This window comes from Uloborus diversus, chromosome 9 (genome assembly GCF_026930045.1).
Source record: "Uloborus diversus isolate 005 chromosome 9, Udiv.v.3.1, whole genome shotgun sequence".
Classification (NCBI taxonomy): domain Eukaryota; kingdom Metazoa; phylum Arthropoda; class Arachnida; order Araneae; family Uloboridae; genus Uloborus; species Uloborus diversus.
This window is the reverse complement of record NC_072739.1, coordinates 87,162,966-87,182,875: the sequence shown is the minus strand read 5'-3', so window position 1 is coordinate 87,182,875 and position 19,910 is coordinate 87,162,966.

The window sequence follows — 19,910 nt, the reverse complement described above, 5'->3', positions numbered from 1 at the left end:
TTAGAGCTGCTCCTAATGCTATACTATTAGAACAAGATTACAAAAATTTGTAAGCAGATCTTAGATTCCTGCGGATACTTGACGGTCTACTGCGTGTGTGTGTATTTTATTTTTCCAACAGAAAATTCATATCCTAATTTTCGCCTAACTTGGCGATCAAATTTCCTGCAAAGTTTCTAGTTCAAAGCTCCTTTCTCATTCATGCTTAAAGTGTAGAAAATAGTTTTTTATGACGAATTCAATGCTTACTGGATTTTACATCGCTAAATATTTTAATTTTCTTAAAAGTACAGTAAATTTGCGATACTTCGAAGTCCGATAAATCGAATATTACTATAACTCGAAATTTTTATCAAGTCTTGACAACTTAGTCTTTAATTCCATTCTAATTATTTTAAATAATTCGAAGTTAACTTCTTTCAACTCGAAGTTTTTTCCAAGATTACTCGAAATTATTTCGAAAGAACGAAAAAAAGAAAAAGAAAAAGAAAGAAGTGACTGTGGGAGAATAATTATTTCACCTTCACTTGCAATCCGAATTTGAAACGAATGAAGATGTGCACATTTCCTGAAGTAGAATCAGCTCTATTCAAGCGGTTCCAGCATGCTTTTGATTTTTTTCTATCAATACATTTGATTAAACTGTGCATATTGTGCTAAAAAACTTAAGTTCTGTAATTTTGTCTGTTATATGTACATATTAATTAAAGTATTCGATGGTTTTTAATATTAAAATATCAAAAACCAAAACTATCGTAGAGTCAAACTTTCGATAAGTCGAAGTTTTCCGTCGGTCTTTTTACATTCGAGCTATCGCAAATCGAATGTATGTTTAAAAATATCATAGAAATGGCAAGTAAAAAAAATCATATCATTGTTTTGCTTTTGCAAAGACAAAATAAATTTTGTACGGAACTCTCCACTGCTAGGATTTTACAAAATATCAACACTGTTGATATTTTGTAAAATAATCTGTTCCCCATTTTTTTTTTAAATTAGTTTCACAAATTCATGTGTAGATATTTGAGGAGTTTCTTTCCCTATTGCATGTATTTGTTAAATGTTAAAAATAAATTTAAAAAAAATAATAATAATTTGAATTTTGGCTGCTTGATGAGTTCGAATTAAGTTATTCACGATCATGAATTGCGATAGGATCCTACTCGTTGGGTTTCTTGTTTCTACAAATGGAATGAAATGGACCAAGAAATTTGCACCCGTTATAATATGACTGTTGATTTTTAGAATAGGTAATACGAGGCCGTAAGAAAGATAAATATTTTATGGCCGAATCTGACCTTTATCATAAAAATTATTTACTGCGTGAACACTTTGTAACAATTGAAAAATATATTGAAGTAATAGTACCTGGGATGCTATAGGTAAGGTGGGAGCCTGGGGGTGGGGATAGAACCTGAGCTAAAGTGAACGCTCTCCGGTCTGTGCGCCTTCCGATGTGTGTGTGTACACCCAAACCTGTTTTTGTGCGGACTTTTTTTTTTGTGTAGTTTATAAAAATTATTTATAAAACGAGCGAAAATTATTTATCAAACGAGTGTTTGGTAGTATCATCAAGGGTCGACAGGGGCATCCGATGGGAAGTCACTGTGACTTTCCAAAAATTTCTTAACTCGGGGAAATTTTTCGGGAGTTGGCAAAATTATCATCGCTTGGTTTATTTTGATTTCGTTTAAATATAATATTTTGGGTATTTTCTACGTGAGACTTTTTTTATGCAATCCCTATCCACCGCATAAAAAAATATTTTTTAACTCAGTTGCGAAAACTTTTTAAAGCTACTGGTGAAGTTTCAAGCATTTTTTTTACACGATTTTTTTATGCGGTCCCTATTCACCGCATAAAAAGAGGATTGGGTGTATATATATACATTTTTTTAATGCTCAAAGCGTGTGAAGCAACAGGGTCGTTTCCGAAATTTTAAGGGTTTTTTTTTTTTTTTTTTTGAAAGAATATTTTTAAAATCATAGGATCTGATCATTTTTTAAAATAACTTGACTAAGTTTAATATTTAAAAAAAAAAAAATGCATTAATCGGTGCGCTTTCATTGTTTACGCTTCTGCCGATGACATCACAAATGATGAAATGCCATTCACTGATGCCACTCACAGAGCACAATATTCAATTAGTTTCTTTACTCACAAGTGTTGGCAACTATATGATTGATAGTAAGCGTAGAGTGCAATATGTAATTCGCTTCTTGATCATCATAACGTAGAAACGCGGTAGACAGATGCGCCAAAGTACATTTGTGACGTCATAAAGACCACGCCTTATTTTCAAAATCGGACATTTAAAAAAATTAATTAAAAACTAAGCTTCGGGAAAATGAAGGTTTTTTCCAGCTCCATGTTATTTTTATTTATTTTTTGATTATGCTATGAATTTCCTTTTGTAAGAAAAAAAATCTGCACTTTTTCGAAATAGCTCTTGTGCACTAAGCGTTTGTGCATCTCTATGCGTATTGTGCACTACTATACTACTAAAATCTACAACACTAAAGTTATTATAACATGAGATGTGCTAAAAATGGAAGGGGAAATAGATAAATGACATTATTTTGGTGTCCGTACAATATTGGTGCGAGAACCACGGACCCGTCGTAGAACCATGTATTAGTCACACTCTGATTTTAAATGTTTTTAAAATTACGTTAATGGTTCATTTTCTTAAATTGCCATCATATTTTTAACTTTTCTATTGTTCTTCTCATTTGAAAAAGAATATTCCTAACCAGGTCTGTCAAGTGGGGATATCACGGTGGGGAGGAGGCAATTATGACACCCTTAAATTTTACAAACATACTAAAATCAGGCATTTTGCTCGTATTTTGTTGTTTTTTCCCCTACACAAAACCTTTGCCCCCCCCCCCCCGCGCGAATTTTTAAATGTCGGGCCTGTTCGTACGTTTTTAATTAGATTCTGTTCGTCGTAAAATATACACTACATTACGAGCGAAAAGAATGGCAATTGTTAACGTAAATTCCTATACCCCCCCCCCCTCTAATCCCCATGAGTGTCAAAAGGGGCAATGAATGACCCTCTCAATTTTTGAAAAATGAATGTATTTACAGATTGCGGAGCGTGATTTTTTTTTTTTTTTTGATGTAATTTATTGAGCAGAAAAAATTCGCATGTAAATGAGCATGTAAAATTAGAAATGAGGGCTGCCTGCCATATATCATCAATCTTAGAACTGTTGTATCCAAAAAGGAAACCCCAGGGGATTTTCAATAAAAAATTTGAAAATTATTTGCAAAGCTTTCAAAAAAAAAAAAAAAAAGTTTGAAAAAATATATTAAGAATTACGCATTAATATTTAAAAAAAAATCATATGTTTTCTGTGTTTAGTTAAAATTTTTTATTACACGTAATTTTTGATATGATATTAAAATAACAATAAGAAATGCTCTTCACCTTTGTAATACAATGTTTATTCAGCACTTTTTCTCTTCATTCCTTCTTTTGAAATTAAAATTTTCGTCAAATGACGTACACCCGATAATAAGTCAAGAAATCACGTATTCACAGATGCCAAAGCGCCAACGCTCACAATCACGCCAAGTGGAAACAAAAACAGGGGTAGCCAGTGGCGCCCTCTTTGTTGCCATGAGTTTCAGCGATTGCCACGGCCGTTAAGTATTCAGTGGGGCCATGGTATGTGTTTGTGTGTGTATGTGTTTGTGTGTGTATGTGTGCGTGTGTGTGTATGTGTACATGTGTGTGTGTGTGTGTATGTGTACATGTGTGTGTGTATGTGTACATGTGTGTGTGTAGTTGTGTATGTGTGCGTGTGTGTGTGTAGTTGTGTATGTATGCGCGTGTGTGTAGGACATTGACGCAACCTGGAGACGGCTTTCGATAGAGGAGCAGCATCGTGAGGAGTCGGTCGACGGTGATGGTGCGGAGGATGGCGGTGGGAAAATAAAATGATAGGACGCCAAAAACAGTCATATGAAAGCAATAAGCAATCGAGATTGCTCAATAAGAGTTTCCTGAATTTTTATCAGTGTAAGCGATTGCAAAATGGCCTTGAAATGTGCAATAATATAATCTAAGTATTTAAAAATTAATTTTATATCAAATTAAAAACAGCATCGAATTGCAATGGGATAAAATACAAGTAAAATATGCGTTTTAATTCTAAATCATTCTATGCCACAAGATTTGGCCATCCACTTATGTGTCACGCGTAGAATGATGAAATTACGATAAAACAAGGATCTCGTGTTGCCTTGTGATCAATCATCGGAATACATCGGATCAGGAAATCCAAAACCGATGTCATTTTAATTAATAATATTCTATTCTATTACGTAGAACATTGACTTATGATCGTAAGAGAAATTGAAATACAAACGGGATGGTAAAATTTTATTCGTTAACGTAGATCCACATTATGGTAAATGTGATAGTTTATGTCACTTTTAGGAGGCAATAAAATTTTAAATGAATAAAAAATGGTTGTGTCACATTATTTTTTTTCAATTAATAAAACACTAGCAGTCGAAATAATATTTAATTTTCTTATGCAGAAGCGATGTGGCATAAACGCATGCAAGGAGCGATAAATAAAGAATAAACGTTTGCTATGTTAAAATAAAAAATATATTATGTACTATGTGTTAAGTATTTCTTGCTGTAAAGCATGGGTATTGCTAAAGAAAAAATCAATGTACAAGAAAGGGAACATTAAAAATTATAATGTTTCAAGTTTCTCGAAAGATGCAATAAACGAGCATGGTGCAGAAAAAAAGGAATTGTAGAATAACATTTCATTTATTACTGTAAAAAGATTGCATGTTAAACATTATTAAATGAAGCTTAATTGTTTAAGATTTTATTTGTCTTTATCTTTACTAATACGTAATAAAGCTGAAAGTCTCTCTGTCTGTCAGGATCTCTGTCTGTCCGTCTGTCAGGGTCTCTTTCTGTCAGGATCTCTGTGACACGCATAGCGCCTAGACCGTTCGGCCGATTTTCATCAAATTTGGCACAAAGTTAGTTTGTAGTATGGGGGTGTGCGCCTCGAAGCGATTTTTCGAAAATTCGATGTGGTTCTTTTTCTATTCCAGTTTTAAGAACAAAATTATCATAAGATAGACGAGTAAATTACTAAATTATCTTAACGGGGAACCGTAACATGGGCACACGCCAAATGGCGAGATACGAAATTATCACAACGTGGAACCATAACTTGGGTACAGCCAATTGGTGAGAAAATTTACCACAGATTATTTGTAAATATACAGGCGAACCAAAAGACCTTTTAATTTTTCTATTACGGGCAAAGCCGTGCGGGTACCACTAGTTTCTTATAAAAATCGTAAGGAAATTCAAATGTACACGCCCCCGTTGGTGCAACCGTTCCAGTTACAGTAGTTTATAACTTACTCAGAAAAAAATAAAATGAAATAAAATAAATAAATAAATAAACAAATAAAAAAATAAATTGAAAATAAATAATATAATTAATTAAAAAAAATGAGTGCGCTGGTGTAAATGTTTTCAGAGACAGTAGTGTACATTAAAGTAACTGGAGTAGATTATCAAAATTTTCTACCGATTTTCAGTGACAATTACGGTTTTATTGAAAAACTAAAAATAGTGTGACATTTTTAGCATGTGTTCTAAGTTCTTAGAAACATTAGTGAAAACAATGATCGTTCCTATGTTCGGTTGATTTATCTGCTTAAACTAGGACTGTAGAGTCTCAGGGAAAATAACCAACCCCATCTTCGACTCCGACTCCGGGAATTTTAGAGTTTTCACTTACGACTCCGACTCTGATTTCATTATCCCAAAATCAGTTCGACCCCGACTCAACAAGCATTTTTAGAGTTGCGGACTTTGTGGGAAAATAACCAACTCTGACTTTTGAAAATTTAAACCTTCTGCCATACACTATTTTTTTCTGTAAAGTAGTTAATCAATAGGTGCTTTAGAATCGTAGTAGTAAAGAGAAATTCCGTAGATAAATTGTTGGCTCCATTTAAGAAAAGACATCATGTTTCAAACAAATAAAAAAGTTGTTCCTTTTGATGGACGATGTTTTCAGTGTTCCCCTTCAACCCAATCATTAAAACAATGCGAAAAGATCAGAAGACATTAGAGGACGAAGAAATTCGGGGTGTCATCATTTTCTTTCTAAAGCTTGTACTTAAACCTTAAATCACATTTAACGTGTTAAAGTTCTTGTTTCAGTTTATTTAGAAGTATTTTCTATTTTCAATTAACGGAAGATGAAAGGGAATTCTTTATTGGAGAAAAATATTTTTGTAGAAACTTTACCGTTGTTATCAAGAAAGAGTTTGGCATTTATGTTTTTGAAAATTACAATAAGAATTTTTAATATTTTTGGAAAGGAATTTTGCAGTAGTTTCTATTTAAATGAACGAAGTTGAAGAAGCTTTTCGTTGGAGAAATGTCTTTTCGTTGCAATCTAATACCTATTATCAAGATTTCTTTTTTTTTGAATTGTAATGAAAATAATGTGAATAAATATTTGGAATAGGAGGAAACTGAAAGTTAATTTTTTTGTCTGCAGGAGCATACCGGGAGCAATGGGAAAGTTGCATTTATATTATTATACATAAAATACGAAAGATAATTTCCAGCTTATACATTAGTAATCCATTTTTTTCAGACTGTGAATTATTATATTTGCATAGTGACTCTGTTACATTTGTTTTAAAAAGAGTTTTAAGTAAAATTGCAGACAGAATAACAGTTTTAGAGATATTATTAGATATTATGTTTGTTCAGTAATTGTAACCTTTCTTTATGTTCACAACCATTCTTCAAAAGATTATTTGTTATCCTGTTACAAGAAGTGGTCAAAATAATTAAAAACCCTTTAAAAACTACTTATGTATGAACCATCGATACTTTTTTTTCAAAGAAGTATTAAATCAATAACAAAATATGATTAGTTGCTGGAAATTATTTTACCTGATATCCAAAATTACGACAGGATTTGTGTTGAACATGATTGGTACTATTTTCGTGATCTAAAAGACTTAATAAGTATTTTGAATAAAATACTTAACAACATGAAAATCCTTTCTAACACGAACAGGAATTACTCTTGAAAAAATATTTGCGTCCCATACAGCGATTCAAGAATAAAATGAAAGAAGAAATCTTAAAGATATTCTTTTGAGAAGATTTTAAGGTTTTTTAGGCACAGGAAACATTTTTTGCGAAAAGAATAACTTCAGAAAAAAATCACCGGAGAAGGAAAATTAAAACGGAAACTAAGAAATATGCAACAGCGAAGCAAAAATAAATTTAAAAAAAATAAATAAAAATAAATAAATAAACTATACATTAATCCGTATAGCATCAAAGCGTCCTAAAGTTGGATCATTGTAAAATGAAAGAGCGAAAAATGAATTTACGGAAACGCTTTGGGCTGAAAAATTTCACTCACCACTCAACTCAAAATTCATAATCTTTCAGGCTTCCTTTTTAATCAAAGTGTTAAGCCTTCGGTCTTAGATGTTGAAATTTTTTTTTGTGTTTTTGTTTTGTTATGCTTGATTCTCATGTTTTTTATGAACAATAAGACCTACTTTCGAAAGGAAATGCTCAAAAACAAATAAAAAATATACATGCTGTAACAACGCACAGATTTAGTTACATGAACATTCATTATAAACAGGCATCCTCATATATATATATATATAATAGATACAATCACTGATCAAGTAACTCTCTGACGTCACCAACAATGAAACTCGCGTCATAACATGCGTGACGGCATTATTTAATTTTGAAGCACCAAAAATTCAGTAAGGTTTTTGTATTTTGATAATTTTTTTTTTTTGGCAATGTTTGACAATGCATCGGGTAATTTAACTGTTTTACTGGTAAGACTAATTTTAGGAGAAACGCAAAAGTGGTCTACAATGAACAATATCTACTGGGGTTTAGGGTTAATCCACTGGAGGTAGGGTCAAAATTTCGATTATCAAAATATCACCAAACAGGCAATTGCATCGTTCAAATGCGGAAGCAATTTTCATACCTTGACGGGCGATTTTCTAGCCTTAAGTATAATTGAGAATCTAAAGTGAGTACGAGAGTTTTGCACCAGGGAAAGGAGTACATAATATTACGTCATATTGTGACGTCAATAGTCATTCCAAAGATTAATCGAAAAGTGATAAGCACACTCAATTTGAGGAACGTGGTAAAAGAAATTTAAAATAAATGAATAAAAATCTAAATCAGTAAGAGAAATCATACAAGGAGATCGAAACTTTAGGGAAGATTTAAAAATTGACTATCGGGGAAAGTAATATAAGTAAAAATATACATTTTGCACAGAGGGAAATAGAACATAATGGTAAAATAAAAGAGCAGTTACAATAGCATATAATGAATCGAAAGTTTCGGAAGACAAAACTATTGATGGCTCGAAGAGTTTCAAAAGTAAATTGGTACGGCTTGCACCCAAGGAACGAAATCAAAGCTGATTTTTCTCTTTTTTGCGGAAAAGCTTCTTTGATAATTTTGGAATATATTTAAAACTGCTTTAAAACTGTTTTACAGCACTTTTTAATATCGTTATACATCATCATATGAAGTTTAGGAAGTATTGTGTAAGAGAAAAGAAAAGTCACTCAATTTTTGAACGAATACTAGTAATCTCCAATAAATGTTCAATTGTTTTTTCGACCCACCCGCACATGCATATGTACCTAAAAACTGATGAAAAACCAAAATATCCATTTTGATCCCCCCCCCACTTCCAAATTAACTTTAACGAGTATTTACGTGACGTCCATTTGTTTGTATTTATGTTCGAACACGTATCACCTAACTCAAAAAAGGTGCCCAGTAAAAGCATGAAGTTCCGCATATAGATATAAATGGGGTACAGTTTTGTGCATCCCTTTGTGGATTTCATTTTTTGGACTCCGCATTCAGATGTTCCAATCAGGTTCTTTTTAAAACTTTTTTTTGAGGGAAATTAGAGTTAATATGAATGAAGAATGAAGTTTTGCGATTAATTGATAACCAGTTCGCTATTTATCACCAAGTTGGCGACAAATGTTTTGACAAAATTAAAGTTTTTGGTTTGTTTTGAAATATGCAGAAGATTTCCATGCAATTAGCTTTAAAATTATCGATATCGTTAAAATTAATCTCTGTGAACGTCTATTCCATATCTATTTGTAAAAAACTAGGGCTGTAGTTATTTAAAATGACATTTTGCTTTATTATTTTTCATTTTTGTTCTTTGTATATATTCCGTATGTTTTTGGCAATTTAAGACCTCAGACGTTAACAAAAACATGTTTATTTAAGGTACATTTCAGACTGCTATCTTCTATTTCCTATGTTTACCATACTTGTAAAGTGTTGGATTACTTCTAAAATGTTATTAATTTAAAAAGTAATTTTGCTAACTCGCGTATACATACATTGATTGTTTTCAAGCAGAATTGGATTATTTCACAGGCGAACAAGAAACTAGCGTAGGGAACACATCAGATTTGATTTTACTCAACCAAAACACCATTTTTTCCCTCTAATGGGGCTACATAAAGAGCCTCAAGGTCTGCACACTTTTTGCAGACTTTAAGCGTTTCCGGGAATAGCAACCATCCTTTCATGTATCACCACTATCGGCGTATGCTTTTTACACGAGAATTTTGACGCCCAGTTTCCCCTTCAGATGGAGACACCTGGGCTCTGTTTGATGCGAAATTGCTCTAGGAATTTAATTTAGCCAAGAACACTCTAAGCCAAACGAGTGCTCGAGTGCTCGAGGGAGCTTTTACATGCCGCATAATCACCCGACATGGACATTGTCGATTTTATGCATCTTAAAAATCCACCGACTGAAGCCAGGATCGAACCTGTGCCTTTGGACGCAAGAGAACAACGTCTAACACCACTTTTTTGGCACTAAAACTTCATTAAAAAACACTTAAAGAATTTAAAATTGTTTTCCCGGTAATAAAATAAAACGTAGAAAGTTTCCCTAGTTTACACCTAAATACAACAACCCTGAGACTAACACATGCATTAGTTCAAATAACGGTCGATAGATGGCGCAGGATCTCGTTATTTAATTACCAAATATTTTACTCTATCTAAGGCTCTCATTCATTATTTAGAAACACATTCACCGCACAAATGTTTAGAAAATCAGTAAAAAAATCCGCAGAACAATAATTAAACATTAAAATTGCTTTTAATAATTTTTAGAATTTTTATGCATGAAAATAAAATAAACATAGAAAAACATTAATGTGAGAAAAGTAATTCTTCATTTCTAATTGCAGGACTTATGGTAATTAAGAGCTTATTATAAGAATATTCATTTTTAATGTGTTGATGAAGTATTCAATACTTGATTTTTTTGAAAAGTCAAATGAAAATATTTCGTTTTGCTAAAAAGTTCTTTCTCTCACACAAATAGGTTAGAATTTTAAAAATGATTTTCCTTTGAATAATAATCCGTAAGAATACTTACTTTAAAAAGTTTTCTAGAACTAATTAACTATTTCAGATATTTCTAAAAAATAATATACGCTAAGTTTCAAATAATAAAAGCATAACTTTACATAGTTTCAAAACCTAACATTTTAATTGCTAGAATGTACTTTGGTTTTAGTTTTGTTACGTAAGAAAGGAGATTAACAGCAAAAATTTCATTTGAATAGTTAATTTTAAGCAGTGCCGTTTCCACATTTGGGAGCGAAAGAAAAATTGTGTTATTAATAAATCTTTTTTTTTTTCTTGATAAATGAGCAATTAATTATTAAAAAAATATTTCTTTTGTTGAATAAATTTCAACTGACGTAATTTTTAGGGAACATTTTGTACTAGCAGTAGGTAGTAATTATTTTGAAACTAGAAAATGGCCAGTCATGGTATGACGGGTGAAAATTGTTTCGGGATTGCAATTGCCTGTTTGATGATATTTTGATACTTGAAATTTTAACCCTAACTGCAGTGGATCAAACTTAAACTGCAGTTGATAGCGTTAACTGTTGACCACGTTTTCGTTTCTAAATTCTCCTTAAATTACAGTTTTAGAAGTTAAACAGTTTAGTTACCAGATTCAGTTTAGCCTAGTCAAAATAAAGCATTTCCTTGCATGACAAACATTACCAAAAAATATTGTCAAATTATCATGCTATGGCGCGAGTTTCATTGTTAGTGACGTAAGCGTTACTCGATCAGTGAATTCGCTATTGAGGATTTTAACTTTCAATCACTGTTTTCCAATTTCTAATTGGCAATCACCACTTTCAATTGAAATAATTGATAATGTTTTATTTGTGTCTAGCGCATCATTGATTTTAAATAGTTTGTAGTTTTTAAAACCTTCGAGGTGTATCGTTCCAGTGCAGCAACTGTGATAAAGAATTTCAACATAGGCTTATTTTGCGGATTTTATGACAATTTAAATCAAATTGCTTTTATATAAAAAATACAAATCTAACTTAGAATCTTCGTTAGGTTGGGTGGCAAAAGTTATTAATTTTAACTCGAATTTATTTGTCATTTTCCCTGTCAAACTTAGTTTTCTAACCTCTCAACAGATGCGTTAAAATCTTCATCTGACACGAAGAAAATGTTATTGACTTTGAAAGAAACTTAAATTAACTTTGCGTATTTATAAAGTGAATCGGCTTCTGGTAACTTACGGTTCGTCCATGCTGATTAAGCTCCCAGAGAGAGCGAGTAAGTACGGACTACGCTGCTTTGCAAGAGGTGCAGGCGAGTAAAATACTCGATACCTGCTTGTTATTCTGGCTTTTCTGTGGCCATGTTTGCAATGCTACTTATGGAGGTTTCTTAAATCAGGAAGGTACCAGGCTATTATATTATATCTACCAAAGTTTACTCTAAAGACACGACTGGCTTCAAACGGGAAGATTTCTGAATTTTTAAGGATGTTTCCGAGATAATTTCAGGAAGGTTACTGAATATTAGCGGAAAATGTTCCTGTTTTTTGCAAGATATGTTACTGGCAGAAATTGGGCACATTAGCTGCCCATTATTTTTCAGGAGCGTTTCTGAATCGTTTTTACAGTGATTTGCGTCTTTTTATGCAAATTACACTCATACAATTTTACTCCATGGCATGCCACTAAAATGTCATAGAAAGTGTAAGCAGACACATTTTGTAAATGTATTTATACTAAGCAAACTTTTTCTGCGGAATGTGTTTGCATGCAAACACTTACAAAATGTACAAAATGCCTACCTAACAATTGATACCTTGATACAAAAACACGGTGAACCATCTGTTTAGCTTTTGAACCGTTAAGGATAATTTTGAATTAATCTGGAAATATCGTACATAGGTCCCTAAAGACTAATTTTCATGTATTTGTGCCTGATGAAAAACATTGAATTTTAATTTTTAGAAAGCTCACGACTCTTTCTAGGGAGATATTCCATTATTGTTTTCCGGAATAAAATGTATGTGTAGAGTACTATTGCATTTTTTGATGTCTTGGGGTAGGCAAACTCTTCAAAGGCAGCACAACGCTTTTCTTATTCGAAGCATCACGTAAAAGGTTGTTTCACAAGATGTACAAAAGACAATCATTTGCCATTGCATTAAGACAATTTATGCACTGCCCGTCTAATTCAACTGCAGACAACGTGCCAGTGGACACGACAGAGCCCAGACAAAAAGCCTCATGCCTTTTCACTTCTTGTTGATGTAAATTTTACCGCAAATGCTTAGTTTTCTGTGCTATTTAACGTCTTTTGAACATTAGAGCTTAGAGAGCGGTGTGAATAGAATTTTTTACGCTCATTTAGATAGAATTAAGTGATTTATTAATCTAAATAATAAGTTGCATTGAAAAGCATCCGATCGACGCCGGGTAGTAAGCTAGTATATATATATATATATATATATATATATAATCTTACTAATATTATATATGTGAAAGTTTGTCTGTATGGATGTATGGATGTATGGATGTATGGATGTTTGTTACTCTTTCACGCAAAAACTACCGAACGGATTTTGATGAAACTTTACAATAATATAGCTTATGCATCAGAATAACACATAGGGTAGTTTTCGTCCCGTTATGGGGGGCAAAACCCCCTTAGGGGGGCAATAAAACACAATTTTTGTATAAATTCTCTAATATGGGTGTGAAAAATACTTGCACATATTAACATTATATGTCCATCGAAAGCTCTGATTTTTCTGCTGAAGATGGCACCTGTTCGAAATTTCTAAGTAGAATAAAAAACGAGTTATGAGCTTTTTAGATTTATGTTCGAAGGCTTTCCTCAACTCAATACAGTATTTAGTGTATCATCTCAACTCCCTGTCGATAGCGACAATTGTTGTATTGTTGACTTTCTTTGCTTTTCGTGATTGTTCAAGGCTTTTCTCAAGTCAAATCTTGAAGTAAGATTTTTGCACAAGATTGGCAAATAATACATGATTTGGCTGATGATTTTCCATTTAAACGGAACTTTAATGTAATTAATGGTTTTTATTATTATTTATGCTGATTGAACACTTACTCATTATCCAAACAACCAGCAGATCGCCAAAATTTTTGCAGAAAGTTTTCCGTAGCTGATGCATTTGGCAGTTTTTTCAACGTTGCTGTTTTTGAAGCCGAAGACTACGTCATAATGTTTCTCAGCTTTCACCATGTAAACAAAATATCGCCAATCAAAGAATTTTCAAAAGAATTTTTTTACTGTGTTAAATAATCCAGCAACTAAATTAGGCAAATCCATAAACAGCACAAAAACTTCCATTAATTTTCCTTTTTGCACAATTTCAAACAATCACCAAATTTTATTACTTATTTTGGTAACATTTCGGATGAAACTGTTTAGCGATATTTTATGGTGACCAAAAATATCTCAGCATCTGACGAAGATATCTCGGTAACGAAAATTAATATCATATCGTTTTACAAAGTAAGGAAAGAATGGGGGAGCATCATCGAAGGTACCCCGAAACGACTTTCGCAAATTCGGTAAAATCGCACCAAGAGCCAGAATGATTGAAATTTCCTGAAATAACTAAAGCAAGTATAAGGGAAATACGAGCGCAGCTACTTTTTTTTAATCACTTCGTACTTCATTAGCCATACAGAGAAGGTTTTAGACTCCATGTTAAAAAAAAGTATCAACAGATTAATCTTTTTAAACATGAGAAGATTAATTTCATGTTTTTTAAATTTGTATATGCTTAAATATAGTGCTTTCGTTTCTAAATCAATACTACTTTGTTCTTTATACTTATTGCTATTTTAGTTTTATGGGTAAGGAAGAAACTCGATTTTTAATCACGTCAAAAAGATGTGTTTTAAATTCTTTCACTTAAAACAGAAAACAAAAGCAAGCAACGATTTTTTCTAATAATTATTACTGAAAATGCTTATATATATATATATATATATATATATATATATATATATATATATATATATATATATATATATATATATATATATATATATATAAGCATTTTCAGTAATAATTATTAGCTAATAATTATATATATATATATATATATATATATATATATATATATATATATATATATATATATATATATATATATATATATATATATATATATATAAGCATATCCGCTTTTAAAACAAGAATTTTTCAAGAGCAATGGTAAGTTGAATTTACACATATATACTATATGGATCTAAGTTTTGTATTTATAGTCGCTCTCTATATAAGTGCAACTAGTAAAATAATTTCCCTTCATTTCCACATTTAGGTTAAACTAACTAATTTGTTTAAGGAAGTGAAATACCACAGAATCTAAAATGCAAACTGATAAAATTTTCCATTGCGTTTGGTATCACGAAACATCAAGTAATATTTTCGTGAAAAATGTGATAGGTTTTTCTTTCTTTGCTTTACAAATGCGTTTATAATGAATTCGCACATCTGTTGGAATGGATCACATTTAGCACGACGTCTCAAATAGAAGTGTTATCATACTATATTGATGGATTTTCATGTTTTGCAAAAATAATCATTTTGTTGTTGTGACAGCCTTAACTCGCTTACAACGTTTCAAATGTTTGTAAAGTGTAGTGTAAGGTAGGGAAAAATAGTTCAGTTTTTATTTACATTATTCAGAATAATTTTGTAAAATTTTAACATTGTTTTTTAAATTATAAACTAGTTAAACTGAGCTTGAATAGTTCTGACCTATTTTAAACCTCTCAGAGGTAATCCCGAAGTAACTGTCTTCTATTTTCTTCAAGTTCAATCGTATAATTGGGTTGCTTCCCATTTTTCAAAATTATTTTTTTCTGAAAGAGGATGGTCAAATACATGGGGTAAGTTACTTTCTTTTCTTATTTTTGACTAATTTTCTCTCTTAAAAAATAATCTTAAACGAGATTGAGCCGTTGTTTTCATTTTGTTTTAAAAATCATTCATTTTAGGAAATTAAATTAGTATTAAATGTTGGAAAAATAAAAGTATTTTCGTTGTCCATGTTATTTTTTCAGTTTATTCTACCAATTTCAGTGACTGAAGTTGTAGTTTTGACTAAAGAAAACAACCCCATTTCTGAGCAATTGATTTCAACAATATGAAACATTATATTCTTATTATTAAAATACCTTTAAGTGGCTCCCTAATAGGAAAAGGTCTCTTTAAATCCTCCTAAACCAGGGCTTACTATAAATAATAAAGCATTCGATCATTGTGTCCTGCCATTAAAGAAAGAAAAACGGCATTTTCTTATCTTGACATGCTCTCTCCTAAAGTTTCCTTTGCCATAAGTCAAATAAATGTTCCCTTTCGGCAATATTCCAGATGTTTATTATATGCCATCAGTTTAAGTAACGATACGAATTTTTCGTATATTTTCGAAATGTGTTGTTTTATTTACGAACTGCGCGGAATAAATGCGTTGAAATAAAATGTTTGGTCTAATAATACGAGTGATTGCAATGCCGTTACAGTGGCGGTGGTTTGGGGGATCAAGGGGGGGCAACTTTCCCACCCACGTTTTAGGGTTAACTATTTAATTTTAATTTCAAATTTAGGAACCAAAACTAGAGACTAGCGAAGAAAAAAGCAGAAATGTCAGAAATTTCAGAACAAAATTATTTATTTTACTTTGTATGTCTGTTTACGAAACATTATTTAGCGCAAGCAATAAGTTTTAGTTTATGTATTTATTGTTTACATATTAGTAAATCAATTGTTTTGCTTAAACAAGCCATTCTTCTTTATCTTTATCTTTACTAATAATAAAGCTGAAAGTCTCTCTGTCTAGATGTCTGTAGGATGTCTGGATCTCTGTGACGCGCATAGCGCCTAGACGGTTTGGCCGATTTTCATGAAATTTGGCACAAAGTTAAATTGTAGCATGGGAGTGTGCACCTCGAAGCGATTTTTCGAAAATTCGATTTGTTTTTTTTTTTTCTATTTCAATTTTAAGAACATTTTCCGGAGCAAAATTATCATAAGATGGACGAGTAAATTACGAAATTACCATGACGTGGAATGGGAGAGCGAATGAACATAGCCAATTGGCGAGAAATTCGTCATTCATTATTTGTAAATATACAGGCGAACCGAATGACCTTTTAATTTTCAACTACGGGCAAAGCCGTGTGGGTACCACTAGTGTTTAATAAAATTACTACCAACTGTTTTTGAAACCTCGAAATACTTCGGGGTAAATAATGCAAGTCTAATTCATGTCTCAGTGTTTCTTCAGAGAAAGTTATTGTGTACTAAATAAGTTAAAATCTTTAAAAAAAAAGTGTGTTATGTAGTTAAACTTGCACCAATTTCCACTTATCTGCTTCAATATTCTCAAAACCAGTTGTAACATTATTTTGAACTTTTTTTCCTCCTTTTTTTTCGCCGCTATAAGTTCCATGGCTTTCATTTCTTCCCCCCTCCCACTTAGATGCTGAAATCGCTGCAACTTCCGGTACATATGTATACCGAATGCCGGTATTACGTGCCACTCTGTCATTTCGTAAAGTATTTGCTAAGGTAAAATACCGGTATTTTCGGTATTAGCTGATATTAATAAAACAGTTTTTACTAGCAAATTTTTAGTTTAACTTATTCTGTTATTTTAAATTCGTCTTTCATTTATTGATAAGGCCTAAGAAGTTATTTGATGTCATAGATTGCCCATAGGAATTCATATTAATAGGGAATCACTAATTTAGTTCTTTTGATTAGTAAATGGTGTAAAAAATCCTTTTCGTGCAGAAAAAAATCTTTAGTCTCATTTTAATGATGCTTTCCTTTTTTTTCGTTTTTTGTGTCACACTGTAATGATTTATTTTTAAATTTTTCATTAGTCCTAATTTCATAAACTTTAATTGCTAATATTTAGTTCTACCTTTATTCCCAATGAAATTGCTTATATTTTTACATTTTAAGCACTTTGATTTAAAGAAAATATCAACGAGCCAAGCATGTTTTTCTTCATCTTTTAAGAAAATTCTGTAATCTGTAATAATACCAGATTTTTGTCTTATGAAAAAGAAAATGAATATCAGAGTGGCAATTCTTACCGTTATTGCAATAACTAACTATAAAGTTTTCAGGCAGTTTGAACGACGGACGATCAGTTTAGCTGATTTTTAAACTTTAAAAATCTATTCTTGGGTTCGATAAGGATTGTATTTTAAGAATGTAAGCAGCTTAGAAAACTCCATTAAATTCTAAGAAATTTGTTTTTCAAAACGATTACTTACGGCATATGTAAATTGTAACATAATGCGATGCAAATTGCTTTGGCCTTAATGATACAAATCGCCGCAAGTAATTCCAAAATAGACTTACTGGACTAGAAAAACAGCTTAACTTAGAATTAAGCTGGAAAATTTGCCAATAGTTAAAAGTAATTTTAACTATTGTTGGTAAAAAGCTTGTGATGTTTAAAATGTTCATATATTAAATTTCTATTTAAAAAAAAGCAGTTACATTAATTTATCTGTTTTATAGTGGCAGTAATTTTGTTTTAACAATTCAGTTAATAACAATATCTTGAGTTTACTAAGTGTTAAATAATTTGGCAATCCCTAACGGCACCAAACCATAACAAGACACTCGCAAGCCGTTACTAACCCTGAAAATATGTTTGCACATGGGTTGACAACTTTATAGTTTTCGATTAAGATGTTAATGCTAATATGCATTTTCTTTAGCTTTCACAGAATCGACTTCTGGAACTAAAACTTTTGCGGTTCAGAGAAAGCTGCTAGTAAGCTATAAAGCAAAACGGGCAGTTAATGATAAGTTATTTCTTAAATAAATAAATATGTAGCTTTGTATAAATATTGACGATCCTTCAGCACTTTGTAGACATCATGGTCGAAATCTTTATAGCTTGAAAAGTATTGATGAAGTGTTAAGAATTTTGATTATAACTGCGACTCTGTAGAAATATTGACATTTCTTCATCAGTTTGAAAACACATAGTGCAACTTTCTATTGCTTAAAGAATATTGATGAATGATGACTTTGAAGGGATCTCCGAAGGAGAAAGTAGAGTACAGTTGAGAGAGAGAGAGAGAGAGATTTCTCTTAATACAATAACGTGTAATACGGAATAACGGCTAAAATGAACATTTTGTTAGTAATTCTTGATTTGCTATCTAACTACACTATAAATTTCACGTATAATATTTACATTAAAAATAAAAAATCGGTTAAAACGAACAAAAGTTTCTGACCTCTTTACTTAAAATGTTTGTGGTTGAATACTGTCATTTTCTTTTTTAGAAATCATTCATCGTTTTGTTAGGTAGTAAGAGTCTCATTGTGTATCAAAAAGAAAATATTAAATATTTTACATACATACAAAAAAAAAAAAGTCCGTACATTTGCTTACCTGCGGACACTTTAATTCAATAGGAGATAAAACTGTTCATCTTCCATTGTGGATTGCGACCTATTTCACGATTTTGGATTATTATCTTCCTTTTCAATATTTTCCAAAAGCATTCATTTATAAGAAATAAGTGATTTTTTTTCTGAATGCACAAACAATTAGATAACTATGTGTGTACTTGAAGTAATAGTTTTCAAAACCTAGGTAAGCATTCGTTCGTTTTTTCACAGAATCACTCATTCACGATAGTTGCGAATAACAGCTAATACGAACAAATTCGTGGATTTTTAACATTTCGTATTAAGCGAGTTCAACTGCATATTTCTTTTGAAACTTGCAGTTTTTAGTTATTTTTTGACCGGAATCAACACTAGTTTTAAAAGCATATGTTAATATTATTAGATACAGCAGATTTGCAACTGCACATAAGCTGTGGGAATATTTTAATATTTTGCTTTACTTCGTTACTTCAATTTACTTCGCATTTCCTTATAATTCATATCACTAAAAAGTTTACTGTAAAAAGTATGCTGGCTATTATAAATTCTTGTTTAAAACCATATTTCAAAAACACTAAAGTGGAACGAAGCGCATACATCTTTTTGCCCATGTTACATATTATTTGAATGTAAACATTTCATACTATTTTTAAAAGCAGAAAAACTCATTGGAAAAATCTATTGAAAAAATCATTAATACTTGTTTCAAACCAATTGTAACGCATCTTTCAAAAAGATAAAATTGGAAAAAAGCGTATACATCTTTCTGCACATGTTACATAATAGTAAAATTTATGCACTTAAATAATATTTTAAAGGTAGACGAACACCCTAAATATTTTTTTCTCTTCAATATGAATTGCCTCCACCTAAAACTTCAAACAATTTTTAAATATCAACGAAATAACACATTTTAAACATTAATTAGTTGAAGAAAAAATTCTAACCTTTTTCTTTAATTAAGTAAAAAAAAAGCCTTTTGCTTAAGCAAAAAACTACAATTTCTTTAACACTTTCACTACATTCATTGTTT